Below are 8,002 nucleotides of genomic sequence, written 5' to 3'. Positions count from 1 at the left end.
AATGTAATTTCACCCACTGCAGTTATCTCCCTTTATACCCTCAACAGGGGCAGCTTAGGAATTTGGATTTACATAAATATATTACACAGGTTAAGAGCATGTACTGCATTTGTAGTCCTGTTTTTATTTCCGGGACTACACGGAATTATCTTTTTCTACGCCATGTCAATTCTGATAAGATAATATGACCGCATTAAAAGACAAAGTATTGAACTGAGAATTTGAAATTATTTATTATCATTTAATGATATATCAGTTTAATGATATATCAGCTGTGGTGGAGCATGGTTTTTTTAACAAGATATGGGTGGGTGGGTGGGGTGGGGGGGGGTGTGCACCCCCTTTTTTATTTCGAAAAAAATCTTTATTTCTGTATAAATTACCACCGAAGACAATAAATAAATCTTAATTCTGCACCCCCCACCCCCACCCCCCCACCCCTTTTAAAAAAAGCTGTATCCGCCCATGCAATTCATATGACGTCATTGCTACTGTTTTCTATGATTGTTCGACTCCGACTCAGTGATGACGTGACAATATTATCCATATAGTCACGTGATGACGTGACAATATTATCCATATAGTCACGTGATGACGTGACAATATTGCCCATATAGTACAAACAGCCACACAGGCGTGCATGTACGCCGCTACATAAGTAGATATTCTTGAACGCGAGGGTACCACATTGCACCCCACCCCTTGTTTCGAAGGTTTGTGAGTGTATCTAGTTTTGTTTGTTTGTTGTTTGACGCCGCACTCAGCAATATTCCAGCTACATGACGGCTGTCTGTAAAAAATCGAGTCTGGACCAGACAATCCAGTGATTGACATCATGAAGATCGATCCACGCAATTGGGATACGCGATACGCTTTAACGACTAGGCTACCCAACCACCCCCTGCACCAGGGTTTGATTAAATTAATATTCATATATATGACATGCATCAACCAAGACACCGAGCCTGACCACCCAATCCCGTTACTCGCCTCTTACGACAAGCATAGTCGCCTTTGACGGCAAACATGGGTTGCTGAAGATCTATTCTACCCCGGATATTCACGGGTATATCTAGTTTTAACGCCATAGGTTGTATGTATACTAAAGAAAACATAATAAATGGACGTTTTTAAGACACAATGAATGAGCTGGAGTCTCTACTCTGAAACTGAAGAGTGATGGTGTGAGTAAGTTGGGTCTAGCTTCACTTTGAACAGTAGTCCAGACGAGATACATCCCGACATGTCAGCCCGAAGTGACGCAGGTGAAACCCACGAGCACGGGTATGGTGCCGACAAACCTAGAAACAATCGCGACGAACTGGGATTCGAACCACATCATAGGATTCTGGTGTGTCCAAGAGACACAAGTTGCTGCACCACAGACGACTGGGCCACCCAGGCATCCCCCCCCCCCCCCCCCCTCCCCCGTCCCAACACCTCCTCCCCTGGAATCCTGAATATCGTCTAAAATATTTACTATGAGTCTCATTATGTAAGGATAAGATATATGGATGAACAACTTCTTTTTAACACTTAGGAGCGACGTTTCGGTGTATAGGTTCTTACACTTGCTTCATAATCGCTCCTAATTGTAATAATGAAGTTGTTAAATCTCTAAATCTTATCCTTACTTAGTATTTTTAAATGCCTCTCAAAGAAGTTATGAGTCTCTTTGTTCGCGCCAGAATCCTGAATGCTACTTAACACAAATGTAAAAAGCAAATGAATAAAGTTAAATTACTGAAAAAGTATCGACAAAAATAATATATCGGAAACTTTAAAGTACACCATTAATATGTTTAATTTTTTACCAAATATGATTTTATTTGGTACACACTACCGAGGCCCGAATACCGTTTAAATAGATCCCCGAATCCCGCGTACCAAAAGGGGGTTGGCAGCCTCAGAAAACGGAGTGGGGTATAGCACCAGTTTCACATTGGAAGCATCTGACAACCCGCCTAGTGAACTACACTGCATGCACGTTCAGTGAACCTGGGACTTAAACAGGAAACTGGAAGGCATGCGCACATCTGCTTTAGCGTACATGTGCACGTGCAATGTAAAACATATAGTCTCATTAATGGTAATCAGTACTGAGTGAAACGGCAACAGTGTACCGTGAATTACTTATACACGGATCCATTGTGTTATGGGCACCAAATAAATATCCAAAGAGATTTTTTGGAGATATAAATGAAAGGTTTCATTAATGCAAACAAAGACCACTCGCATTTTACGCATTTAATTCCCGCTCTCGTTAATTTAAAGATTTACAGTATATGATGCGGACAGAGTTAACCAATAAATAATCAATTTCAGTTTACATATTTTAAGTCTGTGCTTGGCATTGTAGGTCAAGTTGGTTGAGACGAATTAAGGATATTTGCTGTTTCTTCAGATAGGTTGCGTGGACGGTAGTTGGACAATTAGGTAAAGAAACCGCTTCGTAATGATTGAAGATTTCTTTCAGTGTAACGCAATGATGAATGTCAAGTTGTACAACCTCGAGCTCACGAGGCAAGACACGTGGAAACCCGACGCCATGTCAGATGATTTAAAATCATGCACTACAACGTGAGAGACGACTGGATGCCGTGGCCGTGTAGGTTGTATATGTTTTATATTGGAGATATCACTAACAAGGACTCGAATAGCAATTTAGAAGAAAATAAATGGAAAGATTTACACAATTTCTTGACCAAATCACGTCATGAAATGATTGAAATCTCCATCCTTTTCTCTGCCACATGTGAGCGCGTGAGTGAGTGCACGAGGACTGAGATGTAGCAGCGTTCAATCAATATCACGGAGGTGGACAAAAGACATTCGGTTGGACGAGCGAACGCTTTAACCACTATGCTTAATTCTCAAATCCCCGACCGCGTCATACCAAAAGACGTTAAAAGATGGTACTTGTTGCTACCCTGTCTGGCGCTCGGCATTAAGGGCCTTAAAACAAGGACTGGTCGGCTAGGAGTCAGTATACTGTGTCTTAGTGGGGTATTCATGTTAAACTGCGGCATGGTATCTCAGTGAGCTAGCACTATAAATCGGCATCAGTCCGGACTAGTACAATCAGCCACACAAACACACACACGCATGCACATGCACGTCGCTATATAAGTGCCATAATCTTGGACACGACGTTAAACCCCATTTCACCTCACCCCCTCACCTTATTTCCCAAGCAATATATCCTTAGGGCAGCCTGGGGTTACAAGTTTTACAACAAATATTTTTTAGAAATAGGGTCGTATCGGAACTGCCCAGATGAAACCATATAAATATGTCAAATAATTAGTTTCTAGTAAGAAATCACATAGATAATACCCTGTAGCTTGGGGAAACGTTCTACGCACGTTAAATGTTTGCGTGTAGACATTTTTTACTCTGTGTACCCGGCTTCCCGATGCAAGGGAGGTGACTGACTATAAACTGGACTTTTATCATCTTCCCGAGGCAAGGGAGTTAACTGACTATATAAGTTCAGTTTCCACCCTCGCCGAACTAGGCTGGTATTATGGAGTCACATTTCGGCTGGACTAACGAGTCTATGCATAGTCCAATCAAAATTGCACAAAGAAATCGACATCCTGTCCGTAAACTGTCGTGCAGATTTCGGTCGATTGCAGGATTTGCAAAGCACGTGCTACGTCAACACGGCGTCAACAGATATTTTCCAAATCTTTTCATGTTTTTAATCAAGGTGCTCATGTGATTTGATGCACTTTGCGATGTAAAGACCCGTTTAATCACAGCATAGATCTTGATTACCGATCACATCGTCTTCACTGGGCGCAAATGCAAGTGATACAAGAGGTGGAATCTGATTGGTCAATAGGAGAGGCATAGAAGGGACACAACTCGTAATAACCACTGGTGGCGCTACGATCGAGCCAGAAATTCCAGTATAGTTCGGCAAGGGTGGGAACTGGACTTTTGTAGTCAGTTAACTCTCTTGCCTCGGGAAGATGGACTTTTATAGTCAGTTAACGCCCTTGCCTCTGGATGATGCTTTGTACCGTTTTCTCCCGGGCATTTCCTTTGTCTGCCCTTTCCGCAAATACAATATTGTCAAGGAATGTATTTCGACATTGGTTTTGAAGTATGAGCGGTTACTGATAGACAGTTAAAAATCACCGAAAGTTTATACTTTATCAGAATTTCAAATGGCTATAAAGTTGTTCTTTTGGTAGTTGTGATTTATTTTAATGATACTGTTGAATGCACTCTATGTACATGCATCTATATCACGTGGTATGGTTTCCAGAAGGGGTCACGTGACCAGCCCCCAATGCATTATGGTCGGAAATTTCCTTTGAACCCGGTTTGGACGTGCAGAGTATATTGTCAGAGAGGGAGTGAGTGAGTGAGTTGGGTTTAACGCCGCCTTTAACAGTATTCCGGTAATATTACGGCGTGTCAGCTTAATGTGGGAGGAAAGCCCGAAGTGATGCAAGTCTCAGACGTTCACTACTTCAGTGAAACCCACGAGCACGGGTTTGATGCTGACAAACTTAGAAACATAATCGGGGCGAACCGGGATTCGAACCCACAATCATAGGTTTCTGGGGTGCCGAAGGGACTCAACTCTGCATAGCGAATCGCGGCGCCTTCGACGACTGGGCCGAAGCGAGAGTCTGAGAGTTGCTTCGATGCAGGGACCGTGGTAGTCTATATACATACTCCTACCGTGGTTATAACAGGAAAGTTGATCAGAAGAAGACACCTGAGATGGGCTTCACACATTGTACCCATGTCGGGAATCGAACCCGGGACCTCGGCGTGACGAGGGAACGCTTTAACCACTAGGCTACCGAACCCATTTATAGATCAGTCTAGCAGGTTTAGGCCCACATAATCTAATGAAATGACTTAGCCCACTTAACAACCCATTCCCACAAGATCTAATAACAAGAAGACACCATGCGTGCATTCCCACATGACCTAATTGATATTGGGTACCTAGGGTTGGAAATTTAGATCAACTGGGATGACACCTACTAGCAATGCATGAGCCCGCTGGAAGAAAAAAGTTCGGCTGAACACCGAGTTTAGCAATATTCCAGCATTATCAATAGAGCGACCAGACACGGGATTACAACTTGTACCCATGTGAAGATATAGAATCAAGTGAGTGAGTATGGTTTTACGCCGTTTTTAGCAATATTCCAGCAATATCCAAACTTTTAAAAGAAAATGTATCTTTGATTCACGTGTGTTCATATGCGTACATACGAAATACATAAATAATTATGAAAATATATTTTAAAATATACATAACTGTATATTATTATACTAAACATATTCATGTTATTCGGCAACAATCTCGGAGGAGTGAGTATAATTATGTCCATCTCGCCTCTTTCACGTCGCCCATCATGCTGGTTAAGGAAACACCACAACACTGACTTTATGTAAGTTTTGAGAATGAGTTTTAATTCTGTTTGACTGCTATATGTACACATGCCATGCTGCTTCTATTACCACCACCATCTGTACAGTACATACACAACACGGTTTGCAAGTTTGTTTTCCAATGACAATATATTTGAAGGAATTTTGGTGATATTTAAAATGATTCTATGCAACTATTTACCATACTTTTTACAAGTGTATATGTACAAACTCTTCTCAGAAAATAGGATTTATCTACAGATCTGTATCCATGACAACCAGTAGTAACAGTCACTCAGGAAGTTGGTCACGTGATGGACAAGTCCAGGAACCTTTCTGAGAAATGACCTGTGGCTTCTTGGCTTCTGTTCACGTTGTTTCCTAGGTTTCAAAACGACCGTCTTCTCCGTTTCTGTAACTGAAAATATTAGACGTGGCTATGCTTGTAAGAGGTAACTAATGGAATCGGGTGGTCAGGATCGCTGACTTGGTTGATGTTTGTCATCGCATCCTGTAGATCGATGTTGATGATGTTAATCAATGGATATCTGGGCCCACTTGCATTATCTTAGCGCTAAGATCGCTTTGTGCGAATGGGGTCTGGTCCAGATTCGATTATTAACAGACGCCGTCATGTAGCTGGAATATTGCCGAGGGCGGCCTTAAACAAACAAACAAACAAATCATTCATCCAGGTAACAAACACGTGAATAAACGTTAAAACAGAGAAACACTCTTTGTAACTCAGGTATATAGTTGTAATTAGTAGAGTGTACATTTGACCAAAGTTTTTTTTAAATCGTGTGTGTGAGTAGGATCTCCAGTCCCATGAGGAGGAACCACTAAAGTGACTCAGACCGTCTATCATCTTGGTGAAGCCCACAAGCCCCGGTTAATCCAGTCAAACCACGGGTTACAGATATAGAGAATTCAGGATTCGAACCCACTATCAGCAAATACATGCACTGACGTCATTAAACTCTGCACTGCAAACGTCGGCGGCTTAGACCAGAGGACCACCCTTGCCCCTTCTTGAAATAGAAATGAATATTGGACGAGTCCTTACTGACAAATGGTTTCTTGTTTGTCTCCTGTCGTGACTGCCAGCTCGACATCAAATGACTCATCTCCGAGGTCACAAAGTCATCCCAGTTCTCCACGTCATCATAGAACTTGGCGACCTTGGCCATGTCGATCGTCTGCTCCTGGATGATAAACAACAATTTTAAAAAACATTTACTGCAATCAACACACAACGAATGTCACTGACCCACTTTTACACATATGGAAACGTCATAGAACAAACCAGATGACGTCACTATTGAACATTATAGCTAAAATGGATAGAATTATCATTAAACCGCCTGCATGTTATCAGAAATGTGCGGGCCACTGTAACTTGATAATGCCCTCACATTGCTTGATGACTGGTCATTATCACGCCCGTTGTTAGGTGACGTCATATTGATGTTCTATATTGACGTCATCTGGTTTGTATATATATTTATAGCTAAAATGGATAGAATTATCATTAAACCGCCCGCCTGTTATCAGAAATGAGCGGGCCACTGTAACTTGATAATGCCCTCATATTGCTTGACGACGGGCCATTATCACGCCCGTTGTTAGGTGACGTCATAGGGTAGGGAACGGTGACGTCAAGTTCAATACTCACGGAATCTGGTTTGTTCTCTGGCGTTTCCATATTTGTAAATGTGGGTCAGTGACATTCGTGTTGATAGCAGTAAATGTTTCCAAACCGATATTGTTGTTTCTTTTTATCTTTAAGACAAGGGTACAAGGTACCATCCATTTTAGCTATAATAACGGTAACGCTATTTTTCAGGGCATTATCACTTGAAGAAGCCCTCGGTCTTTTCAACCGCCCTCCTTCGTCGGGCAGTTAATGGAAGACCTCGGGCTTCTGTAATCGAACGGTGACTCTTTCTCTCTCTAAATATATGACAATCGGTATTGGGAGAAAAGGTACAAGTAATCGACGTGAGGATTGTGAGAATGTGCGGGAAATACCCACCTGTGCATAGAATGGGCCTGTCCGACAGTAATCTTACGTTCGGCTATTTCCGCAAAGCCCTTAAAAAAGACTGGTTATGCAGATTGGTCCGACATTGGCAAGATCGGATTTTATTCATGGAGTCATCATAATTAAAATTGTAAATATTTTTAAAGCTCGTACATTTTGTCATCATCTTTAACGAGACTGTACATTAGGTTGATAATTTATGATATTATGTTGATAAGAAATAAACGACCAGTGGTCGTTGTTTATCGTACAATAGAACACTGCAGGGAGAATATTATGAAATGTTCTGGTTTCTACACATAACATGAACGGGACGCATGCTGAAGGTATTACTTGAACTGTTAATATTCAAACGACATTGCTGCTCCGCTAGCCTATATTTCCCTATTTCTCTTTAACATAAGTTTAACATAAAAGCGGCGTTAAACCCAACTCACTCACTAACTCAAAAAGTACCCTTTTTTTCGTACTTGTAGCCTTTGAGACGTCACAGAGTTAGCCTGATAGATGGGTAATATTGACGGATAGTCCTAGATATTTTAGCATCAGGTTAGT

This window comes from Haliotis cracherodii, unplaced genomic scaffold (genome assembly GCF_022045235.1).
Source record: "Haliotis cracherodii isolate W230 unplaced genomic scaffold, xgHalCrac1.p SCAF_15, whole genome shotgun sequence".
NCBI lineage: Eukaryota > Metazoa > Mollusca > Gastropoda > Lepetellida > Haliotidae > Haliotis > Haliotis cracherodii.
This window is presented reverse-complemented; position numbering follows the sequence as displayed.